The sequence below is a fragment of the Alligator sinensis genome, unplaced genomic scaffold (assembly GCF_000455745.1).
Source record: "Alligator sinensis unplaced genomic scaffold, ASM45574v1 scaffold123_1, whole genome shotgun sequence".
Lineage (NCBI taxonomy): Eukaryota > Metazoa > Chordata > Crocodylia > Alligatoridae > Alligator > Alligator sinensis.
Genome location: NW_005841985.1, coordinates 1,789,431 through 1,803,228, shown reverse-complemented (window position 1 = coordinate 1,803,228; position 13,798 = coordinate 1,789,431).

Below are 13,798 nucleotides of genomic sequence, written 5' to 3'. Positions count from 1 at the left end.
TTTACCACTGGGAATGTCAGCACAGTCAAAATTATTTTTTTTTTAATGAAGGGAAAAATGATAGAATATATCTGTAAAGGAAAATAAAAGAAATAAAACAAGTATTCAATTGGTTTGCCTTGAGTAGACAATGAAAGTGATAATCTTTAATGAATCTTACAATATTTTCTATAACAAGCAGGAACAAGGATTTTGTCCAGACATTGAACCAAGACTTAAGGCATCATTTCCAAAAAAACTAGTTATGCTTGTGATTGAAGTCTAGAGAAGTACTTACTTGGTTCAGAAAGGTCACATACTTGAGACTATGCAGATACAGACTCACTACCGGTGGACCTTTTATATGTTGACTCTGGATCCCTGCCCAAGTGAGCTGGGGAGGAATTTAACACAGCAAGGAGCCTGCAATGCCTTCCCATTTGCTAAGAGATGAATTCTATTGTCAAATATATTTTCTAGGATACTCCAGTTCTTTCAACAATCCTTTTAATTTCCCTCTTCTTTGAAGAAAAATAACATCCTGGCCAACATCAAATAGAAAAAGAAACACGTGTGAATACATGCTTGCATGCACGCACACACATACGCCTCTCCCAACTATTAAAACTTATCAAGGTGTATTTTTAAAAGTGCTGGTTGATATCACCTGTACCCATCAAACATCAGCCTACACAATCTATTGTTCATCTTCTCAACTGAGAAGAATACAGATGAAAAATTGATTCTGACTCAGAAGTCTGGAATGAATAAAAATATAGCAGCTGCAGATAGAACTACAGAAACATGTACATACCACCGCTAGTCCATTCACAGAACAAGTCATTTACTTGATTTTTAATTAGAATAGAAGTGTGAGTTATTGGTAAGAAGAAAAAAATCCTGAATACAGTAAAAAAAATTCCCTTCCTCATGCAACACACTGGGCCCACTTAGAGTTATTTTTCTCTGCAGCAAAAAAAATTGGTTGAATCTAAATTTGGATAAATTCACCACTATATTTTAATTTGCCATTGTTCCAATGACCTGCCAGCAGAGATCCCTCCCTCCAGACCCCTGAAATTATCAATTTATGATAATTGTCATTACTGGATAATTTTCCATTATTTGCTTGCACTTGTGGTGGTGAACTGACCAGAGTTAACTATATTTTTTAATAGTGTTGAGGTGATGTTGCTACCAGGGTGGGCCAAGAAAATATGAGAGGTAAGATTCTTGTGGGTAGTATATTTTATTAGATCAACTGTATGGTCGGGATAGACATAGGTGAGCTTTCAGGTATCACAGTACACTTTCTCAACCCTAAGTAAGCTTCCAGGAAGTCAGTGTGGAGATAAGAAGCAACTGAAGGTCAGGAAGAGAGGATAAAGTTGGGGGAAGGAGCAAGGGGCAGAGGGAGGGCTAAGAGAGCACCAGATTCCAGATTTCAAGAAGAAAAGCCATGGTCAGCAATGCCAAAAGGGTCTGATGAATCAAGGAGGATGAGAATGGAGCTTTCCTGCATCAGTACCTCCTTTGGAAAAAGATGGACAGAAACTTTCAAAAAGCTTTCCACAAGGTCCCTCACCACAGGCTTTTAAAAACAACCGAGTTGCCATGGGATAGGAAGGTAAGGTTCTTTCATGGATTGAGAGTTGGTAAAAACATAGGAAGCAAAGGGTAAGGCTAAATCATCACTTTTCAGGATGAAGGGAGCTCAAAAGTGGGGTCCTACAAAAATCTATTCTAGGCCCAATTTTCTTTGACATTTTCATCACAACCTGGAAAATAGGGGTGCACAGTGAAATCTCCAAGTTTGAATACAATACCAAATTATCCTTGGGATAGTCAAATCCCAAGCTGATGGAAAGAAACTGCAGAAAGATTTCACCAAGTGAGTGGGCAAAAAAAAAAGGCAGATGAACTTCAGTGTTGACAAGTGCAAAGTAATACACATAGAGAAAAATAAGATCAATTATACATACACAATGCTGGGTTTTGAACTAGTTGTTATGATTTAGGGAAAAGAGCTTTGAGTCACCGGAGATAGTTCTCTAAAAACATCAGGTCAATGAGCACCAGCAACCAAAAAAAGCCGATCAAACATCATTAAGAAGGGAATTTAAAAAAAAATGGAAAACACCATCAGGCCAGTATGCAAATTTATGGTGCATCCACAATTTGAATACAGTGAGAGTGTCTACACCAGGGGTGGGCAATTATTTTGGGCAGAGGGCCGCTTAGCGAGTTTTGGCAAGCTGTCAAGGGCCACACGGGTAACACCACCCCTTGACAGGTGCCCTGCCCCCTGGTCGCCATCTTGGGACTGGAAGTCCTGCCCCTGACCTCTGACCCTTACCACCGGAAGTCCCTCCCCTTGCCCCTGGAAGTACTCCTTCAGAGAAGAGGGTTTGCTATCTTAGAACTGGAAAAAAAAACTAATTATGTACTGAAAATCAAATACCCATAATATTATATTTTAAATCAATTAAAAATATATTTTTGTCCTGATACCTGTGTGTTTGTGCTTTATATGTAGAAGTGATTGCACAATAGCTCAAAATGTAGTCTTGCTCTTGTATAGTGTGTGGGGTGTGCAGCGGTGTTGTGGGGTATAGGTGGGTGGGTAGATGTGGGGTTTGTGGGGAGCTGTGGATGTGTTTGTGGTATTTGTGTGATGTGTCATTGTGTCTGGAGGAGGGTTTGGCTGTGGGGTTTGCAGGAGGGGTTGCAAGGGGGGAGCCAGCCAGGCCCTTGCTGTCCAAAGCCTCATGGCCGCGTTTGCACTCCGGTGGCTCCTGCTGCCACCAGGAGACTGGGGGCTGGTGGGGAAGGGCTTGTCAGGCTTGGAGGGGTAGTGTGGGGGGCTCCTGGAGCCACTGGGGGTGGCATGAGTTGGTGGGGACATTGCACAGGATGCAGGAAGCCCAAGGAGGTGGTGCAGAACTTGCATCGCACGCCTGAAGCTTGGGTCAGCAAAGGCCTGGCTGCTCCACACCACGGGAGGCCCAGGGGTTGCCACCACCTTGGGGGGATGTTCCAGGCTCCCCCCACCCCACAGGGGCCTGGAAGTCTGACAGCAGTTTGGCCCCTGGCCCTGGGACAGGGAGGGAGGCTGAGCCAGGAGCCAGAGCAGAGCCACAGCTGCTTTTCTGCTTCAGAAACTTCTGCAGCTTCCAAGAGGCTGGGGGCCCCAAGGAAGCTCCTGGCCAGCCCTGGGGGCAGTGCGGAGGGCCAAATGAGGCTGCTGAGGGTGACACATGGCCTGGGACACGGGAAGTCCAGGAATGCGGTGCAGAAGTTGTATCCTGCACCTGAGGCTTGGAATGGCAACAGCCTGGCTGCCCACGCGCCCCCATGGGTGGCACGGTGGGTGCTGCCACCCTGGGAGGAAGGTCCATCCCCCCCACCCCGCAGGGGCCCAGCAGCCTGGCAGCAGCTCGCCCCCCAGCTCCAGGACAGGCTGGAGGCTGAACCAGAAGCTGGAGCAGAGCCATGGCTGTTTTTTTCCTCTGAAAGCTCCTGCAGCCTCCCTGAGCTTCCCGTGCCTTGGGCTGGGACCCTGCTAGGTTGTGCCATGCCCAGCAGCCTCAGGAGGTGACCCATGCTGCCCTCGGGACTGGCCAGGAGCTTCCCCAGGGCCCCTGGGCTCCTCACGGCCACAGGAACTTCTGGAGCAGAAAAGTGGCCACAGATCCGCTCCTGCTCCTGTTGCAGCCTCCCTGCGCATCCTGGGGCTGGGGAGCAAGCTGCCACTGGGCCCCTGTGGGGTGGGGGAGCCCAGGACTTTCCCCCAGGGTGGCAGCACCCACCGGAGCCTCCCATAGTGGGGGGCAGCCAGGCCATTGCTGCCCCAAGCCTCAGGCACGGGATGGAAGTTCCGCGCTGCCTCCCCGCACCCCGGGCCATGTCCTCACTGGGTCATGCCACCCCCATCAGCCTCAGGTGCCCCCTGTGCTGCCCCCAGGACCAGACAGGGGGGTTGGGAGCCAGGCGGTGCCCTGGGGCCAGTGCCGGTGGGGCCCAGAGCAGGGTGGCAGGAGCCTGGGGCGCAGTTGGCTGGGCTCTATGGAGCTGGGCCAGGGTGCCCCAACATGGAGAGAGGGGATCCACCCTGCTCTGGGCCCCACCAGCGCTGGCTCCCACATGCCCCCTTGCTCCCAGACCCCCACCACAGCCCTGTGGCCAGAAGCGGACCAGCATGCCCCCTGACCCCCTCTTACCTGAGGTTCCTGCTCCTGCAGGGGTGGGAACAGCCTCGTGGTCCCTCCTGCTGGAGGGGCAGGACAGGGAAGGTCCTGCCCTTCCAGGAGCCTGCTGTAGCTTCCACTGGGTCCTACTGCCCCTGGCTCCTGTCACTTTTGACAGGAGCCAGAGGCAAATAAATATTAATTTTAAAAATATTTCTAGGGGCCCAGTGGGCCAGATAGAATGGCCTCATGGGCCAGATGTGGCCTGTGAGCCGTATTTTGCTCACCCCTGGTCTATATGGTCATTAATGCTTAATAAAATACTAACTAAATGAGCAGTACCTAGAGTTAATGCGCAGTAGTGCTGGTGCACAGTTATTTAATGACACTTACTGCGCATTAGCCTCATAACACTATGCAGTAGACTATTAGCACGTTTTGTGCTGTGACATGCTACTGCACAATGTTATGAGGCTAATGCACAGTAAGCATTTCATGTAGACGTGCCCAGTGTGTAGTTCTGGCCTCCTCATCTCAAAAAGGAGAATTAGAAAATGTACAGAGAAGGGCAACCTAAATGATTAAGGATATAGAGCAGTTGCCATACCAGGAGAGACTAAAAAACAGTAGGAGTCTTTAGTCTGGAAAGGAGAAAGCTGAGGGGGAAGTTGATAGAGGTCTATAAAATCATGAAGAGTGTGGACAAAGTCATTAGGGAGCTGTTGTTCACCAAGTCCTGGAATACTAGTACTAGGAGGAACCCACTGAAATTAGTAGGTGCGAGGTCTAAAACTAACAAGAGAAGGTACTTTTTATATGTAATGCATAGTTGTGAAATTCATTACCACAGGAGGTGGTGGAGGCAGATAGCATAGGCAGGAAAAAAAGGGGACTAGACAAATTCATAGATGATAGATCTATTAATAACTGTTAAAGAAATGGTTGGAGATATTTCCTCTGGCATCTCTAAATCAATAATGGCAGATGCCAGGGAGGGGAATGAATAGGGAATAGATCACTCTAGATATATATGGTTCTATACTCTCCCTCTAAAGCATCAACTTCTGCCACTGGCAGAGACAGGAGACTGGGCTAGAGTGACCATTGCTCTGACCTAGTATGGCACTTCTTATGTGTTTATATGCTCATGTTCCAACTCAAATAATATATGTCTGTGTGTATGATGCAAATTCCAAAACTGGAATTTCCCTAGGTTGCTGAGTAAGCCCATTGTTCCCCTCAAAACCCCCTTTTTGCCTTCTTAAAACCATTTAGTCATTAAATCATCTTTTTGAGATGGTTCCAAAAACAGCACATCTAACAGCCTAGCATCCCATAACAGAGACCAAGCGATTCAGTACTAATTCAGAGGAAAAGTTCTATTCATTGAGTCATCCTTGTCACTTCCTGTAGCCCCTAAGGTATCCTTGGAAACCCCCTGTCCAAGTTTTGACATGGGCCAACCATACTCAGTAGCTCTTCCCATCAATTGAAATCACAGGCTTTATAACTGCAGTGGGTGACAGGTAAGAAGACAGTGAATTAGTATGACAGGAGAATGACTGGTTCTTCCAGAATGTTGTTGGCTCAGTCATAGGCAGAACTGCCACATTTTATAAAAAGGTAATGTAATTTTGAAAGCATTCAGCAAGAACTGACATTTATATGTGAGAGTAAAAATAAAGGCCTGATCCTCAGCTGGCATCAATCAGCATAACTACATTGAGTCAGGGGAGCTATGCTGATTGACATCAGCTGAGATGCTCGCCCACAGTTCACAGACTGTTGCTCAGGTATTTCTGCATGGAAGTTCTGTTTCTTTCTTTGAGCCTTGCTAGGACTAAGAGGTACGTGGGTGAACTTTCATTCTGACAACTACACAGCCTACTCCACATCTTCACACTTCAGAATTCCTGTCTGTCTTCATGCAAACATCTCAGTTCAGTTATTTTTGTTCTTCTGATTCTTCCAGTAATTATATTGTTCTCTTTTTTGCTAAAAAAAGTTATTCAAATAAAATATTTTTGGAACACTATGAAAAAATAAAGTTTTAATTCTCTAAAAATCTACATCAAGTCACAGTGCTTCTGAGGATGCAGCCTAATCCATGCTCCTCAGTTGATCTGAGTGCATTTTCTAAAGGCTGAATGGAGAATTGCAGCAGACTTCACTGAATATGAAAGGGGTAAGCAATGTACAATTCTCATTGACCAGATAAAGCAGCAAAGAAAATAACCACACAAAAGTATTATATATGTAAAAACATAAGTGCCTACAGTTAGATACCTCAAACATTTAAGGCAAAATTTGGGATTGGGACATCTTTGGCTGTTGTATGATGCCTTATAACTTATACATATTATACTTATTACATCTTTGGCTGTTGTATGATGCCTTATAACTTATATGAAGTTGATCTCGGTTCAGTATCTAGAGGGAAGGCATCTATATCACCCTTATAGCTGATAGTAATTGGTTGGCAGCAATCATACTTACAGCTGGCAGGAACTGTACTTCTGTTGGTGTCAGTACAAGAGCCAAAGATGGAGTGGATATGTTAAGGTGAGCAAGTAAGAACAATTTGTACACTGCCACAAGGTCCCCTCTCAGCCTTCTCTTGGAAAGGCTGAAAAGGTTAAGGACCCTTAGCTTTTCCTCATAGGGCCTTCCCTGCAGGCCTCTAATCAGACGAGTGGCTCGTCTTTGGACCCTCTCCAGGTTGTCCACATCCCACTTGAAGTGCGGTGTCCAGAACTGGACACAGTACTCCAGCTGTGGCCTGACCAGTGCCACGTAGAGAGGGAGAATGACTTCCCTGGGCCTGTTTGTGAAGCACCTACAGATGCATGACAAGGTGCGATTTGCTCTGCTGACTACTTCATCACATTGACGACTCATGTTCATCCTGGAGTCAACAATGACTCCAAGATCTCTTTCTGCCTCAGTGGTGCTGAGAAGGTCACCCCCCCCCCGACCTATAGGTATGATGGCAGCTCTTTCTCCCTAGATGCAGCACCTTGCACTTGTCCTTATTGAATTGCATCCTGTTGCTGTCTGCCCACTTCCCCAGCCTGTTGAGGTCAGCCTGGATCTGGTTCCTCCTCTCCAGGGTGTTAGCTTCACCCCATATTAACATATCGGGTATTTAACATAAGGAAAACAATCCCTGCGTTCATTATTTACTTAGCAGCCAGCTCCTCCCAATTCTTGATGTCAGCATCCGTCTTTTTGAGATATGCCCTCAATGTGTCCTTGTAATGTTTCCTCTGGCACTTGCAAGATCTCAGGCCACAACTGACCTGGGAGTGAAACATTTGTTTTGGGAGTTGAGAGATGTCCAGTCCAGGGTCACAGACTCTCTGATAAACAGATCTGAGGACTGTTCTGTGCCAGAAATCTCAGGGCTTTGAGAGTCTAGGCTCTGAGAGCAAACTGCCATGACTGCCCTAAAGCCGGAGATTTCAGGACTTCCAAGTTCCAGAGCTTTGAGGAAGCTATTTGTGTGGCCTGAAGATGGGGACCCCTGCCCTTCAAAGCTCTGCAGCTCCAAGGCAGTCTGGCAAATACCTGCCCCAGGCCAGAATTCATTCTTTCTCACATGGCATTTTGAAAATGCAATGGGGTTTGTTCCTGTAATACAGCTGTAACAGACACTGAAGGGCTGCTTACCTTACCAGAGGGTGTCCCACAACGAGGCTTAGCTCTTCAGAGACACTGTACTAGGGCAAAGGAAATATATCCAAATGGGGACCCTGTACTCAGGGCAAAATGAAGCTGTCCCAGACAGAGACATCTTGAGAGAGGTAAAAAATAGAAAAACCCCATCCAGGGGTTTGAAAACAGAGAGGGACTGTTAGAGAGAGCCCACAAAAATTCCAGTCTTAGGATTTGTTGGGCAGGTTTCTTTAAAAGGAGGGAGTTTTTCCCTGCTCAGAGAGAGGGAGAGGGGGAGAGAAGGGCACACACTGCAGGGAGAGGGCTGGCCGGGCCCGGCCACAGTGACTCGCCCCCAAGAGCTGTGGTGAGCTGGCGGTGGGTCAGGGGTGCACTCACAGCCCCAAGTCTTGAGCTGGGGATTTGGAGGGAATGAGCTAATCCCCTCAGGCAGCTGCCTGAGGAACACGTGAGTTTACTTGTGGAGAAGCAAGCCCTGGTTAGTGTGCATGTGTGTAATTTAAAGGAGGGGTGTGCAGCTGCAGAGGCCCGGCCTGGCCTATCCCCATTGCTCAAAGGGAGGCAAGACTCAGGGTACTAACCCCAGTTCATTGGTGTGTGTGTAACCTAAAGGGAGGGCGTGGGCTGCGGGAGCTGACTCCAGTGCGCCCGTGTGTTCGCAAGTAGGAGGAGCGTATCAGCTTTAGCCTGCAGCCCGATCTGCACTGCCCACTGTGCAGGGGTGGTGGGCCAGGGCAGTGTGCACTGTGTGTTGCAGGGACCTAGACATGGGAGCAGCTGCCAGCAGTACAGTGATGCCCAGGCCGATGTGGGAGGACCCCAGCCACGAAGGATCTGCCACCATACGTTGGGAGGACCTGGGGACTGTGTGTAAATTCATTGTGCATAAAGGTCATTAGTAGTGTTTGTAAATAAGTATCCAATCGCTCATGTTGTAAATATTAAGCAATTTATTTATTGGTGCTTTATTAGTGTTTACACTTCTCCTTTAACCTATACCACACCTGAGAGGTTATCAGTTCATGAACCCTGTAGGTACCCAAGTGACTATCTCCATACCACCAGAGCTCCTTTAGTGTACCAAGTTATTTTGGAAGCATTTTGCAATTTGTATCTGTTTTAGTTATATCTTGTTCTGTATATAATTAAATATTTATATAAGTAAATAATTATATCGGTGTCTGCAAAGGGGTTGTACATGTAAAAGAGGCCCTCCCTGCCAGAAAGCCCCATTTCAGCTCTTAGGAGAGCCAAGTAAGGCTTATGCTACTGGGCACCCCAGGATTCCAACACTTGCACGCGGAACAAGGGTAGCGCCATGTGCCAGGGTTACACAACTAAACCCATTTCCAAATGCTCAAAATCCTTGCAAAATGGAAGTACCTTTCTGTGTTCAATTCTCATAATAATCCCCAGTTTAGACCTAAGGGGGCTAATCTTTTAAATGCTTGCTTCTTGAAAGCAGCTGGTAATCCCCTGGGACGTCCAACTGAGGTGAGGGGCAATGTCACTTAGGATGGCAGAAACACATTCTGGTTATGAGCTACCAGATTTACCACAAATTAAATTTTCCAGAAATTGAAACAAGGTAACCTTGATTATTTCTCAAATATTTCCTCATCAATAATTTAACAGGAAAATCTGGTATTACATTACTTTATTACTTACTTTGACAGGCTTTGGAATGGAGTTACACATGGGACTAGAAGTCAAAAGTTACAAATCAAGAATTTGATTGGATAATTTATCTTTGTAGCCATCTTGCTGTTAGATTATTAAAGCCTGACACTCGCACCCTGAATACTAAAGGCAGAAGAATTTCTCAGCTGTGGTATAATTGCTGTTGTCAGTTTGGTTCATAGTAAAAGGTGCTATTGTTTCAAAGTGAACTAGCTCAGGAAACATCTTGATGGTGACAGCCACACAGTGATATGGTACTGGTATTGTAACAGACAAAAAGCCCTCCATAGCATGCGCTACATCCAATCCCCAGGGAACATGTACTTAGCAAGGGAATGACTGAGGGAACAAAGGGTATAATGAATCCAGCAGAATGGAAGACTATAGAACAGACGGTTCAGGTTAAACCAAAACCAAAACTGGGAGTGAGGGGTAAAGGATGGGGTTGAGTTCACTAAAACAAAAAAGCTGGTAATATTTTGTTTTGAGTCAACTCAAAAAACATTCTGTTTCAAAAAAACCTATTTGTTGATTTACACTATTTAAACCTTTTCTTAAAAGAAGATCAATTTTTAAACAAAATTAACTGTCTAGAGTCGAATACAAATTGTTTTGTTTAAAATATCTTGAAATGAAATGTTTTGAATTTTTTCTAGTACTTTCCTCATTTTGGCAGAAATATTTTTGAGTTCTACTTTACAAATTTTTCTGAGCCCAAAGAAACCTCAGTTTTGGTCAATTTTCAATTTCTCAAAAAAATGCCCAGCTTTAGATTGGAATAAAGATGGAAAAACTGTCAAAGACATCAAGATTTCTCTGGGATTTAGATGAAAACAAGTGCCATGGCTGATCATGAAGCTCATGGTTGGCAGACAGATCGCTGTACTCATGAAGTGCTGCTTCCCACCACCTGGAAGCTGCATCCATGGCCCAGCTAGGGAATGGCAGGGCTGGGAGAAGCATCACCAGCATGGGTGCAGCTCCCAACTGGCCCTGGCACCAGCAAATAGAAAGAATCCCTTCCCTCCCCCGCCCCGGCAGTGGAAGCTTGCATTGGACCAGAACTGTGTTGTTTCAATCTGAGGCTTGAAAAGGTTGCCGGCCTCTGATTTGCATTAGGAGTTTTCCAGAGGCAATGTCATATGAGTGTGTACTATCCCTAGCACAATGAAGGCCAAAGATGGCTACAGTAATGTCATTAATAAAAATGACATTTTAAATACTTTATTTAAAAATAAAGGATATTAAAATAAGAGGGCCTGTAACTCCTGACAACTTGGCTTTATAAAATTGTTACTTTTTTTTTAAAACACAATTGTGGTACTCCAGTAATTTTTCTTACTACTAGTCCTAAACATGACAAAGGAAGTTGACATCATTCTGCAAACAAACATTTTAAATATACTTGCTGGAAATCTTTACCTATGGAACATATTAATAGCATGATGTTAAGACTGTGGAACATGAAGGAGGTAAGACTGCAGCCTTCTGCAAAATTGGGTGAAATTCTGGCCCCTTTGAAGTCAATAGCAAAGCTTCCAATTTTAGGTCTTCCCCATGCTTGAGCTATATGCTGGTCTGTATGTTTTTTATGTTTACACTGACTTCATTGGCGATGGGCAGAGGGGGCAAGCAGGTGCATGTGCACCTCCTGAGCTTGGTGGTACACCCCCTGCAAAAGGGCGCCACCAAAATTGCCAGCAGCACCTGTGGATGGTTGCTGCTTGCCACTCCCCCCCTCACTGCCAACACCACTGGTGGTGTTTGCGGGCAGTCCCCAATCGCCGCTGGCCACCGCTGATGCTGCCGGCGGTGTCTGGGGGTGGTTGCCAAATGCCGGATGGAGGCTAGCTGGGCGGCAGCTTATCCGGGCCCACTCAGAGGCACTTTGGGGGCTCATGGGGCCACAGGGAGCCTCTGTGGTGCACAGCTGCCAGGCTCTGGGTCTGTGGTGCCTCTGAGTGGACAGAGCCCAGCAGCTGCCCACCACAGAGGCTTGCTAAGGCCCCATGAGCCTGTGCAGTGTCTCCGAGCAGGCCCGAATAAGCTGCTGCCTGGCCAGCCACCAGTTGCCAGACACGCACACTGGGCTACACTCACTGACAGGGGAAGCAGCTGCCTGGCTGCACTGGCCTCCCCATCACTGAGCTGTGGCCCTGCCCCCACAGCCCAGCCTGGCCCCACCAAGCGGCTGCTTTAGCCAGGGCTGAGCAAGGCCAGGTCAGGCTGGGCTGTGGGGCTGGGGCCACCCCCGGCAGCTTTAACCGATGCTGCATCTGTTAAAGCCTCTCCCCATGCCCAGGCTGTGCCAGGCCAGAGAGCACTGCAAGAGCTGGCCCTCCCCCAACCTGCGATGGTGTGGGGCAGGGGCAGAGGAGGTGGGGGGAAGACTTACCTCTTCCCAGCACTGAAGAGAGCCCCCCTTCAGGGGGGAAGTGTCCCCCTCCGTGGCCGGGGCTGGGCAGCCTACGCAGAGCGCCCCTCCCCACCCCATTGGGAGTACCCCCGACATGGAAAGGCACCCCTCTCCAGTGGGCTTCTGGCCTGAGCCACTGCAGACATGTGCCAAACATCTATTCACTTGCAAATCAGTTCACTCTCTGCAGGTTAGACTAGCCTGCAAAGATTGAATCAATTCAGACTCAGGCTTTTTGAATGTCTGTCCCTAGCCTTTGAGGCACTTATATCCTTTGCTGCAGCTGACCTATACTCCCTGAACTTAGTAGTAGGCCATTAGTGTCCCTTGAAACAAATCAGTTTGTTTTGCAAGCATCTCAATATCAGGCAATATTTTTCACTAAAAAGCAGTGCAGGCTTTCATAAACGTGAATTTTGGTTTTTCTTGTAAAATGCAACCGCAAGGTATTTTTGGTGAATTAGAAAATGTTCAGTCTTTACTCAGGCAAGGTCATCACTATAGTAGGTTGAAGCTTTACATATGTAAAAAGGATTTGGTCTTTGGAAGACTGAAATATAGGGTCACTTTCACTTGCTCTCTAACATACTTAAACAAATATGATTAAATATTATTCTTTGGAGTTCTTGTTCTATGATGAATCATATCCTAAAGTCTATTGTTAATATTGGATGCATGCCACTTACACAGCTGAACATATTGCAGAAATCTAAAAACATTTTTGAAATGGCTGCATGACAAATTATTAAAAGCTTTGGATGGTATGCAGTATATTTGTGGCTCATGAGTGGGATAATTCTTTGCATGTTAACCATTGTTCAGAAATGATATTTTCTGTATTCTCTTGCTGAAGGGAAGGCTTAATGTCGTTTGTGCTATCTGTGGTTTTGCAGAGTTACAGTTACTAAATAGGTAATTCACTGCCTTCACTTGGAAAAAGATGCACAATTAGAATGGCTGCCTATTTAGTAAGAAGGAGGTTTTGACAATAGGCATTCATATCATATTGTAAATTCCTGCAGCACGTTACAGATATCTATTGCCCTCAGCCATCAGTCAGAATATTAGCTCCCTCCTTGAAGCCATCCTTATCTCCAGCGCTGCCCTACATTTAAGTGCCTGTTCCTTCTCTTGTCCCTCCACTTGTCAAAGTGCTTAAAGTAGATAGAAACAGAGAAAGAAGCTGTCAGCACAATAGCTAAGGAGGGGAGATATATCTGATGGGGAACATAGCTCCCTTCACGCTGGAAGAGAACTCCTCACTGCTTTTAATGTCTCCCCGTGCAGTTATGCCTGCTTACTGAACCCTCCCTTCCCTTTTCCCATCCATATCTTTATGCTTCCTTCACCTTTTGCATCTTAATAAAATGTAGATTCTGTCACAACCCAAAGGGTGTGATTTTTGTTTTTGTGTGCTTCGGCACTGCTAAATTGTTCCCGCTAAATTACAGCTTCTTTGCACGGTGGGGTTTTCTGCTGCAAAAGAGAACCCCGGTGCAAGGGAGAATTTCCCGCCAATTTGAAGCTTTCTTTGCAGGGTGCATTTCTTTGTTGCAGCACAGAAATGCTCGTTGCAAAGAGTTCCCGCCATTTGTATGCTAACTCGAGTCCCATTATTGGCCAGTTCTAAATTATTCACACGTGGCAGCTAGTGATTGGCTTGCTAGCCGTATAAAAGGCGTGAGTGGTTTCCGCCCAAGTTGGAAGACTCCACGAACACCGGGAGGAGGAGACTTCACGCTGTGTGAAGATCTCTAAGTGCTGAGGATTCTTACGGACCCAGCGCATTTCAAGCAGGCAACAGAGGTCTGATCAACCTCTAGCCTCTCCCCGTCGCCGATCGCAGCCTAGACGTATCCCT